General features: G+C 39.0%; 1 non-coding gene across 1 annotated transcript; it reads left to right on the plus strand.

The window, feature by feature from the left end:
* Positions 1-12,195: 12,195 nt before the first annotated feature.
* LOC127184512 (small nucleolar RNA SNORA17) lies at positions 12,196-12,325 on the plus strand. The gene has a single exon (XR_007830150.1). It is a non-coding gene; the product is annotated as a small nucleolar RNA SNORA17 (small nucleolar RNA).
* The last annotated feature ends 423 nt before the right edge of the window (positions 12,326-12,748 follow it).

Genomic DNA, 12,748 nt, shown 5'->3' on the forward strand with positions numbered 1-12,748 from the left:
GAAATGGCTGGAATTTAAAGTTACAGACACATCAAGTGCTGACATTCAGCTGTTAATTGTTTAAGGTATTAGCACCATTAAAGGGAAACCTCTACTTCTGCACTGGGCCAACAAGAAAGATGTTCTGAAGAAAGGACTAATACCTACCAAAGGCTATATCTCCCGAAAACGTGAAAATCCAAATTCCTTTGAAAGGAAGGAACCTACACTGGGAATTCCACTGAAATGGTTCCTTCTAGAAAAGTGGATAAGGAAGAGCTTATCCACTGGTTTTGGAGATATGAAAGTCAAGATTGAAGTGTCATCATGCTGGTACAGAGAGCCACTGTGGTAAGGAATTGTGCAACAAGGCTTAGGGTCCCTGGAAGGAGGTCCTAAGAGGCCAGTGTCTAGAGCTGTGGAGATGAAACCTAACTTGCAATGGAGATCTCAGGATTTTAGGAGATTCAGCCAAGAAGAGATGCTGGCATAGAGCAGAGGTAAGCCAAGACAAAGCCTGTGTGCTGCAGGCCTTAGAGCTGAAGGTATTGGGCTACCCAAGCACTTTGGAGCACAGGTGACTCCATCACAAATTCCCTATGTCCAATGTGGCATTGGGGAGTTTTGCCTTGGTGAGTTCTGGACTTTCTTTGGTTCAATTGTTCCTCTCCTGGAATTTGCTGTTTGATGGTACAAGGACTCACTATTAAACTAAATGTGAGTCAGAAGACATTCTGCATTTTTGCATAGTGTTAGTGTATTGAAAACTATAAGACTTTTGAATTTGGCCATATTACATTTTGTACTTTGAGGCGCCTATGAGCCTGTGGTGAGAGAGGGTGGATATTTATGATTTAAGCGATGTGAGGCAAGAAATAGACTTGTGGTGGTTAAAGTATGCTGTCACCTTGGCAGAAATTAGAATGTTCTAAAAGACAAATCTAAGAGTTTGCCTACAAGGAAACTTTTAGATTCGGCCAACTGAAGAGGGAAGACTCACCATGAGTATGGTTGGCAGTGTTCAAAGAACTTGAGATTTGGTCTGAAAAATAAAAGATAAAAGGAAGACAGAGAGATACATGAGGTGGTCAAGGGACTTTTTATCAAGCCCAATCATGTGGATTTGACTCTCAGGATCCACAATGTGGAAGGACAGACTCTGATGTGCTGTCCTGTGACCACTATCCCTTCACTGCGGTAGACATTCAAGCCTAAATAAATATAAATAAACAACTTTTTAAAAAGATGAATTGAGAATCCACATTTATCTTTCTCTGCTTTCTGACCGTGGATGCTTTCTAAAAGTCTTCCTTCCATGCCTCTCTGCTCTGGTGAACTACACTATGGCCCAGTGAGCCAAAATGACACCTTCCTTCCTAAGAGTCGTTTTTTGTCACAAGAATTCAAAAAACCATGCAACTTTTTTATTTTCAAAGTGCCAAGATCTGTGCATTTGATTATAGAAAAGCAAAATGGAATCATGATGGTATGAGAACACGCTATTTTTAACGGCATGAGGGTATGGTTGGTGCATTCTTCTGAGGTGTGTTAAGATCAGAAGACTTTCATAAGAAGCTGTTTTTAAACTGGCAGTAAAATAATAGGGCCTTAGGGGCTCCGACTAGTTCATGGGAGGTGAAGGTGTGTTATGTAATTAAAACAAGTGAGAAGCATAGACAAACAAGGCTGAGGGAAATCGGCCACAGCAAACGTATTGAAAGGAGCTCGTGGGGTTAGGACATGAGCCTTGACTGTATTCAGATTCTAATTTATTTCCTTTCCAGAATCTGTGCCTTTGTTTTATTTTCTATTGCTGTCCTTACTGGGAATCCCAACACAGTGTTATTAGAAGAGGAAATAATAACTATCCTCTCTTCGTTTTTATCCTGGTTAATTTTAGGCCAAATACAAATGATTCTTGATGTAGGGTTTCCTTAGGTGCTCTCAAGTGAACTGAAGAATGCCCATTCCGTTCTTAGCTCAGTGCTCTATCAGATGATATGAAAATTTCCACACATTTTTCTCATCTATTTAATTGGATGGCTACCTAATATGCACCTCTGCCCACTTGCTAACCTAGTTAATATAGATACATTTGGTACAGATTTTATTGAATAATGTACTTTTCAACTCTAGCTCCACTAGTTTACTGCCTGTTTACTTTTTCTAGCTCTTAAAATATACTTTAAAAAAATGTTAACATTTGGTTTCTTCAGAATTAAAGGCTGTGTGTGTAATACTTCATGTGACAAAGATGACAAGGCTTTGCTCATGGATACAACTCTGTACTTTAGTCTTAGCCAAGCTTCGATAAATTTAATTACAGCAACCACCATAGCATAAAATATGCAATATAAAGCAATCTACTGCTCCGTAATGTCAAAATTAACTGCTAACATATGACATTTAGAAATACTATCCTTTGATACAGTTGGCTCATTAGTAAATCCATTACAGAACATCTAATTTTAGATCTTTGACCTCATGATATGAAATATGATAGTCATGTTGAAGAATCACACTTGTCACTTGATACTTCTCAGGACTGGTTCAGTTATTGTAAGATTTAGCAATACGCTGTGCTTTTTCACAAATAAATCATCTAGGCTATTTTTTGTCCCCACAAGATTAAACCTAAATCTATTTAATCAGAGTCTAAAATTGTGCACAGTCAACTTCTGAAAACTTGACAATGTTACTGTAGTGTCTTTTAAAAATACTTTCTATTTTTCAAGTGACTGTTTAACTATTGTTTATGGATACACACCCACCCACACACACCCCTCCTGGGGAGATGTGGACAAGTGTATCTCCATGTAGAGCAATGGAGACAGATGAAGAAATTATTCCACTGAAGTCTAAATTTGAGTGCCATTGAGTTTCCTGGAGTCATATGTAGAGGAAGCCTAGGTGATGGAGAATCATGGGTCGTTCAAAGTTTCATCAATAAAACCAAGCCACGAACAGATTGTTACTCACAAAATCTGAGTCTCTGAAGTTCCCTGCACAATTGCAAACACTTTTGCTAATGGGAACTTACTCTCTAGAAACTTTTGCTGCTTAGATCTGGGCAGAAGCCTTGCAGTTCTTGAAAGTTTCAGAAGTTTCTTGAACCTTGCAAAGCTTTGTTCTTTCCCTGGGTCTTGTTAAGTTTCATTTACTTGCTGAACTTCCTTCCTCCCTGCAGGATGGAATTTCAATTTAAAGCAAATAACTATGGTACAAGTGGAATTTAGGTTTAAAAAAAAAGTTAGCATAACTTCTTTTGAAATGATTGCTTTTTCTGGAGTTTAATAAAACTGTCCAATTCTATTAATGTATGCAATCTATGTGTGCAATATTATAGCCTCTATTTTCTCTACTCACAGCAAAAAGAGAAAAGCTAAAATATACTATCAATGTAATTACCTGAAGAAGACCAAGGTCTTACCCAAGTGAGGGACTTACTTTGTGCTGTTTCCCAGACGCCACTTGAGAGTCTAGAACTTATTGGCCAATAGCCCTAAAAGAGCTAATGCACATAGTATTAAACTGGCTCCTAATAAGCTGTCTTTAAACCCACAGATTTGTACGTCTCTCTGTGAAGTTTTTGTTGCAGTTGAAAGTGACTACACTCAGAGACCTACAAGTTTTCAATGTGGGGAGAGTAAGAAACTATGCAATTATCAGTGCTAAATGGAACCACTAGAACAACAGACCTTCTTCTCTCGAGGGTTAGGTATCATTGCAAAAGACATGACCAGAAAGACTGTAGGAGCCAGACATTATAGGTGATTACAATGAAGCAGTATTTCTAGACACAAAGGACAGTGACATATGTGAACTCAGAGTGGTTGTGACAACATGCACAAGTTTGAATGGAACATCTCATTACATATAGGAGAGGTAGGCACAAACCTTCACCTTATCTAAGGAGCTACTAGCAACTGACAATTGTTGGGAAGGGGACAGTAAATTTTCTTTATCGGTGTGAATACTGGTAGGTCTCTTATGATCCAGTTGTGCCCAAATATTTGTGCAACACAAATTGAGCTTTATGAGCTTAAAAAAAAAAAAGAATACATAATTGGGTGGTCATAAAAGGGGAATTAGATCTGGAAGGATTTGGGGGAAGGAGGTAAATATGAAGAAAAAATAGTTTTTAAGACAAGGCCAGTAGAGTTTCCCTAATCTAAACGAGAGGCATAATAGACTAAGACAATAAGCAGACTGTCAAGGATATGTAGAGTGACAGGAGATTTAGCATTCATATCATTATATCCCAAAAGGAGAGAAGAAAGGAGGAGGAGCAGAATATTCAAAGAGGCAGTAGCCAAGCCTCTCAAACTTGGTGAAAGTGATTACTGAACAACACATCTAAGAGACTGAGTGAATATAGAAAAGCATAAATCTAACTCGGAAATGCATGTACCTAAACTTTGGAAATTGATGTGAAAGCATCCGGAAAGAAATAGTGTGGAACTTGAATATGAACTGGGAGATTCCCATCAGATCCAAGGAACCAAGAACAGAGTAGCATGGCTGGTTCTCCAAATATCACAAGGAAGCAGTGTGTGCATTCTGCATCCAGTGACAGTTACCTGCATCAGAATAAGAGGCAGTTCTCTTCCCAATAAAGGACAAAGTGACACAAGGAAATATTCAAGAGAAAGTAACTGGTAAAAACTCACTATAGAAAATAGAGTACATAAAATAGAATAGACTATGCTACATGAATTTTAGAAACTGTATTTGATAATGAGACAAATTATAACCTGGTAGGACAGTACTTGTTCTCTGAATGAAATTAAAACCCACTAATAGAAAGACAAAGAAATGTGTAGCCCGCTGCAATTAAACCATGCTTCTTAATAAGCATGTGTCAAAAAATAAAGCCCAGAGAATGTGTAAAAACTGGTCATTTGTGACATTCAAAATACAATCTATCAAAATATGTATTATTCGGCTCAAACAGTGCTGAGATGGAAATGCAAAGAAATAAGTGCTTATATTAAAAAAAGATGAAGTATTAAGTAAATAACCAAAATGCATACCCAACAAACTAGAAAGGAAGCTAAAACAAAGATGCCAAGTAAATATATAAATAAATAACTACTTAAATAAGAGCCAAAAGAAAAAAGTGTTTCCAGACTCAGTAACGTCTCCTAGTACTGTCTCAGTGGCTCAATCCCCTACTTCCTCCCCTAACTCCTCCTCCCCTGGCTGGCAGAAGTCCACCCCTATGCTCTCCCCTGCTCAGTGACTAGCTGTAATTTGCTTTATTGGCATATCGAGGAAAATTGGGGAGCAGTATTTAAACAACATTGAGACAGGAGAGTCTCAGAACAACAATTGCAACCAGATATGGGACAGCATCTGAATCACACAATAACCTTATATATATATATATAGTTTTTTTCTCTATTAAGTAAAATTCATAGTACATTTATTTAAGATAATAAGTTAGGCATGATGCCACTCCTCCACAATCCCAATATTCATCAGGAATTTGCATTCATGTTCAGTCCAGAGGAGGTAAGGAGACACTTTACTCAAAGCAAAACCAATCCAAACAAAGACAAGAAAAGAAAATTGAAACAACAAAAAGAGTATGTAGTAAGTGTCACATGACAAAAGTATTAGGTTCAAAAGAAAAACACTCAAGGACCCCAAAAAGGCAGGCCCACTTACTTCATTCAATATGGCAACCTTGGCTCAGCTCGACTGGACTACAGAAGGAATGCTAGCAGCGAGACAGAGGCTCACAGGCAGTGCGTCCTGCCTCTGGAACCTGAGAAACTGGTTTCTGTCTGCCAGAGTAGACATTGCCATTGCCTCTTGCAAAAGAAACATCTGATCCCCTCCCTATTGGTTCTTTGTACATATCAAAGCTTAAAGCTAACCTTCACACTCCTCTGTTCCCTAGTAACATGCACCTGCTCTATCAAATCCTCCACACCAGGCCTGCATCCTGGCTCTTGTCAAACTTCTGACCCCCTCCACTCTGCTAGCTCCCAGCCTGTCCAGATTAGTTTACTCTCCTCAGCAGCTTCTCTGCTCTCTTTTAACAAAAAGATTTCTTCCATGCTACCCTCCCATCTCACCATTTCTCAGTTCTCTTTGTGTTCCCACCCACCAGAGATAGCTCTGACCATGGCCAGTTTGCCTCTTTTTCTATCTGTTCTGGACACATTCAGATGCCCCTCCCTTTCTCTCTTTCATATCTCCTAACCTTAGTTCTTATTTTTCTTTCTTTTGCATCTTTGCCTAAGAAAGTAACTTCTAGGCAGGCTGGTGTATGTGGGGCACCTAGGGACTCAGTTCATATTAAATTTTCCTATATATGGTCTTTGAGTTGTAGCCCCCTAGAGACTGAATGCCTTCATTTGGGAGGAACTGGATCTCTTAACAACACAAAGCATGCTAGATACAATGATGAAGAGATTAGGAACTGCATGTCAAATACTAACCATGACACGTTGGCTGTCATTCACTCTGTGAGGTGAGTTTCTCTTCTTAAGTGGCATAAATAAATTGTGACATTTTAAATCATTATGTTTAATTTAGTTATTAAGTTTATTTACTTATGGGTGTCTTATAAATCATTGTAGCTTTCATATTTCTATTAATAAAAACATAAAATACTTGTAGGAAGCTCAATATTTTTACCTTTTAAAGAAGTTTAACCAAGATATTCTTTGTTGTTCAAATATTCTAGCATAATAATTTTGCTAATTATTTTATGGAATTACTTAATTAATCATTATTATATCTAATTATAGAATTAATCAAGAACAACAAGATCTCTGTATAAATAACTTTTAAAAACCTCTGAGATAATAACTTTCTGTGAACTGAAAGAAGAAAGTGGGCCAGAATATGACATTTCCCACCATTTCACTTGTAAAGTCAATATTGGTTTGATTACATTCCTTTCTACGTGGTCATCTCAAGCCACATATTTTGCCATTTCTCCCTCTTATCCCTGGTCCTTCATGCATGCACACACACAGACATAAGTGTACAAAGACACACACACACATACACACCCCTAGTAAAAGTATCTTTTACTTGCCTGATTTAATTGGCATCTTGGAGACTTACTGCCTCCATCTGCTAACTTAGTTCTAGTCCTGGAAGCTTCTAGCCTCCATATAATCAAATCTAGTCCTAGAATGCTTTCAGCCTTTGGGACTTACTGCTGAATAAGTTCACACTTTCTAGATCTTTCTGAATTCTAGTTGGCTGGTTCAACTCAGCTGTTAAGGCTCAAAGTCCTTCTTCTCTTAGCTGACTGATTCAAACTGACTTCTCTCTCAGCCTGTGACTGCATTGCTCTGATTAACCTCACACTAACTCTATCAATTTGTTCGAATCTGCTGCTTCCTTCTCATTCTCTGTCTCGTTCTGTCTTCACCTCTGTCTAGCTTGCTCTCTCTTCAACCTGTCTCTGTAATACTCTCCTGGTAAAACTGCCTCTGAATTGCACATACTGAACTGCTGTGAATTCAACTCTACCACACTGCCTGCCAACTGAACTCAGCTGAACTGCCTGAGTAGCACTGACTAGAACTCAGAGATCTGCTTGCCTCTGTCTTAGATACAGTTAGAGAGACCTTACGAAAACATATTCAGACTCATGATTATTGTATACCACGTATGAAGACATTATATAAATTCCTTTTGCAAATGACCAGAGCTTTGCTCAACAAAGTTTATCCCAAAATTCTAAAATAAAATAAAATAGAATAAAATAAAAAGCCTCTCTGTTCATGTAGAATAAAGAGAAATCTAACAAAATATTTTTGAGAACAATAGAAGAAAGTAAAACAGCCTTAATGCACAGTGGATCCACCCCGTACGTCTTACCTGACTTTCCTATTTAGCCACTAAGTGGAATGCATATGCTCACATTCAGTTTGCCAATCACACCTGCCTCAGCATTTCTGTGAAGATACATTATAACTGCCTATAATTAGCTAATAGGTAATTCGCTCATCCATCACCACATTGTTGTTTTGTTTTACTTTGTTTATTACATTAGAATTTTTCTTTTAATTTTTTAATTTCTGAAACCAAGGGGGCAAATTTGGAATAGATATTAATCCTGGAATATCCAAGCAGCACAATGTCAGGAGGTTTTCAGTGCTAAAAATTTTAAACTATGAGAGAAAAGAGAAAATCACCTGTGAAATGAAGCCAATATAAAACCTAATGTGAGACTGTAATCCAGAGTGAACGACAGCAACTACACACATTTTGGAGTTACATTATGCCGATTTACCCATTTTCTTAAAAAGACAAGAGGGTAGTAGTTAATTCATTTGTCTCAATTTCTGCTTCATTGTAAACAATACATAGATATGGGGACGCAAATCTGGACTCTGCGCTGAGCACTCAGAGTTGTAAGGAAAAGTGGGGAGATGGAAGGACCAGGAGGGGTCAGGAGCCCCATAGGGAGACCATCAAGATCTATGGATCTGGATACAGGGTGGCCCTGCCGAAACTGATCCACCAAGCAAGGGCAATGCAAACAGAGAACCTAGACTCCCTGATCAGATGTAGCCAATCTACAGCTGATTCCTCAAGTGGGGGAGGGGAACTTCTGCTGAACCTCTGACTTGCACTCTGGTACCCACGATTTGATCGCTGCCTATTGGCAAGATGGCCTTGCAGGTACACAGAGGAAGGGGATACAGCTTATCCTGATGAGACCTGACAGGATGTGGCCAGAAAGTGGGGTAGCCCTCCCCACCCAGAGGTCTAGGAGAGGGGAATAGGACAGAAAATGGAGGGAGGGTAGGAACGGGAAGATAAGAGTGAAGGGTTAACAATTGGGATGCAACAGGTGAATAAATTATAATAAATAAAATATTAAAAAGATTTTTATATTTTATTATATTTGTGTGTGTCTCCCTACACCTCTCTCTCTCTCTCTCTCTCTCTCTCTCTCTCTCTCTCTCTCTCTCTCTCTCTCTCTCTCTCTCTCTGTGCGTGTATGTGTGTGTGTGCGCCCAAGTGGACAGAAGAGTAAATTATTGGTGGTGATAAGCCTGCTGACATAGGTATTTGGAACCAACCTTCAGTCTTCTACAGTAACGGTAAGCATTCTTAACTGTTGAGTCTTTTCTCTAGCCACACTTCACCATGATTTTTAAATCAAGCAATGTAGGAAACCACTTTGGCTAATCACCACAACAGCATCAACAAAAGCAGTTAGAGCAGGCACTGTGGTTTGTATCTGTAGTCTCAGATAATTGGAAGTCAGAGGCAAGAAGATCATTGAGTCTAGGAACTCAGGACTAGCTTGTTCAATACAGTGAAACATTGCCTTATAAATACCTATAGCCAACAATCGGAGGCACCAGAGATTCAGATATGGATGACGCTGAGAAATGGTGTTTTGTTTTTTTTTTTTAGTGTAAATCTTCCCCAAAGAGTACGCTAATGCTTCTGCTGTCACACATAGACACCCACTATCCTGAAAATCAGACAACAGTGCTTCTGTATCAACAATCAAAACTTGGTGCATGCTTAGTCTCCTGGACACTCAAAGGTTGCCATAGGACCTTCTCAAAATTCATAATTCAAATTTTGAAATAAACATTTGCATAAATAACAACCATTGTCATGTTCATGTTCTTCATTGGAAATATATGACTTAATTATATAAATATCTTAAATATAAGAAAGAAGACTATTAAAACTCTGGGAGATCATAGAATTTGGTAAATATTCAGGTATCACTATTCTATTTGTTTCATAACTGATTACTATGACAACAAATATCCTATCCCTTCTTTTCCCTTTTTTATTGACCAAGTTTCAAGAAGAATAGTAATTTCATTTTCTATTAATGAGGCCATGTATCACCGTACTGAATGCCTGACAAAGCATGTTAAGAGAGAAAGAACTTATTTTAGTTCAAAATTTCAAAGTTTTCAGTCACTATGGCAGGAGGGAATGTTTGAGAAGAGATGTTCACACTATACCACCCCACAGAATAAAGAGAGAAAGAGGGGCCTAGGGCCACATCTAACAAAGGGTGTCATTAGTGACTCACATTCTCCAGCAAGGACCTACAGCCTAAGTGTCCACAACATGAAAAATAACACAACCACTTTGGGAACCATGTATGAACAGTAGAGATGAACATATATGAATAGCAGACTACAAGCAACACCTTTTAGTATATAATTCCCCAAAAGGTTCCTGCATGCCTTAAAACAAAAACATGCGCTTAGTCCATCTCCAAGATGCCCCATAATTTTTATCAGTTTTAACATTATTCAAAAGTATACTTCATAGTGTCCCATGAAACCTAAAGCAAACTATTAGCAATGAACATCTGCATATTTTTTTAAAGTTATGTAATCCCTAAATACAATGGCACGCATAAAATATTCTGATTGCAAGGGAGGTGAATTGGGCATAGACATGAAGGAACAAGATCAAAATCCACAAGGATAAAAAGGCCGCTTTCTAGGTTGGCTCTGCTCTGGTCTGCAGTTTTCCTTAGCAGACATTACTGGCATCCTTGCTTCTTGATGTCACTAACTTCACTTTCACATCTTTCGGCCCCACCCCTTAATGGGCAGGATAACTGGGTCCTTCCAATCGGTCCTAGCTTGCTTGCTGCTGTCTGTTGTGGTGACCAAAAGTGACTTGAAAAGAAAAGAGAATATGATACTTCAAGACTGTAGTTTATTTTTAAGGGATATCAGGCAGGAAGTCAAGGCAGAACCTGAATAAGAAATCATAAAGGAACAGTGCTTACTGAATTGTTCTTGCTGGCTTGTGTTCATCCATCTTTATTTTACTGCCCGAGCCCACCTGAGTGGACAGTGCCACCCACATTGCGTTGGGCACATGCCCATCAACAATGTCCTACAGACAAGACATATCAGTAACCTAATCAAGGCCTGCAATCCCTCAACTGATGATTTTTTTCTTATAATTTTGTCAAATTGAAAGCTGATGCTAAGTGGGGGATGATGCCAGAAATTACATAGCCTCTTATGCTTTCTTTAGTTATCTGTGCAGAGGCAGCCATGTTCCTATAACTCTTACTTTGTATATATTTAAGGAACTATTTATAATTTTGTGACACCAAGGTCTTCCACTAGTTGAAAAAAGATCTTAGTCACCAGATTATGACACCGTAACCATCTAGGACTACTTGGTTAGTTGTACCCAGGGAAGTATTTCTGTGTTTGGTCTCCTCTAATCAGAGAATTCTGAAGCTATTTTTTCAGATTGATGTCTTTAAATAATGTAAAAATATTCACACCCTTGAGCCTGTGATAACAGTCCCAATCCAGGACCTTTGCCCAACTGTCCATTGCGCAATACGCAGACTAATAGTCACAGTCATACAGCCGGTACACTGGCGCAGTGTGGTAAGTCTAGAAGGTACTATCCCGAATGTGCATTTAAAATCTCTTTGTCAGCCCAGTGTGGTGAGTCCTCCAGTCTTTCCACCTGTATCATATTGAGTCTTCAAGCCTTGCCTAGGTCACATATTTTTATTCTGGCCCAGCCTACTAAATCCAGGAAACTTCACTTATCTTCAAAATCTCAACAGCCATGTGCTGTCCTAGCCTGGTGAGTGCCCAAGATCTCAGCCTGCCCACACCATCCTCACACTCAAGTAGTAGAGTTTTCTCTCTAGTCCTAGAAGATCCTGCCACTGGCTCTATTCTCATGCTTTATTGCTTACTACAGAATTGGAATCACCCTGCTCCTGTATTCCCAAACCAACACTGAGTATTTGAAGAATCAAACTGCCAATTTCTCCTATGTGATCTCAAATCAAATCAACGAAGTTTGATCCACAAAACCAAAGTACCACTAAATGGATTTAGGGTAAGACTTCACACCATGCATATAACGAATGCTAGAAGTCCTCATGCCCAGGTCTCCTACAAGGGCATAAACAATAAAAAAGCCAATATAATATAGCAATATAATTCATCAATGAATTCAAAGTGTTTAAAAAAGACATGAGCAAAGAGCTCAATGAAATGAAAGAATGATACCAAAAGAGCCAGAAAATTTTATATAAAAACAAAAACAAACAAACAAACAAACAAAAAAGAACAAAGAAAATCCAGAATTTAAAAAACTGAATTCAGTAAAGAAGTAGGAATATTGAAGGGACCTCAGGCTGAAATCAAGACTAAAATGAAAAAGTGCAATAACCCAATTAGAAAACTCGAAAGAAAGACTTAAAAATAGAATGCCCCTAAAGACTTTACACGTGTGGTTTCTGTGTCACATGTGTGTCAGTAGGTGGCAGAGAAGAGAGGCTATGTCTACACTCAGTGTTCTGACCTGTGAACATCTGCGTGATTAATAGCCTAACACTCCCTGGAGAAAAAGTAAGCCTAAGATGATAAGAACCAGTCCTCCAGATGACCACCAGTCCAGCACTGTGCAGGCCCCAACTGGCTTCTGTGTTGAGGAGAGAGCTGGAGAAGAGACGAATCCCACATGGGATACTAGGCCCCACTTTGGAAGTGACCCTGAGACAGAAGACACCCCTTCCACCCATGGGGTGTCCAAGCAAGGAGCTAGCCCAAGATGGCCACCAGACTGACGACAGGGGGCCAAGACAGAGCCTTAGATGACCACCAGTCAGCACACAGACCTGGAAGTACAGGTGATACCCAAGATGACCCTAGCCTGGTGCCATAATGCACTTCTGAAACCACTCCTGAGATGACCCTAGACACTCACAGACATGGTATCACTAAAAGGAGAAGGTAGGTGGTGGAGAAATGGAAGAGAA

Source organism: Acomys russatus, chromosome 32 (assembly GCF_903995435.1).
Source record: "Acomys russatus chromosome 32, mAcoRus1.1, whole genome shotgun sequence".
Taxonomy (NCBI): domain Eukaryota; kingdom Metazoa; phylum Chordata; class Mammalia; order Rodentia; family Muridae; genus Acomys; species Acomys russatus.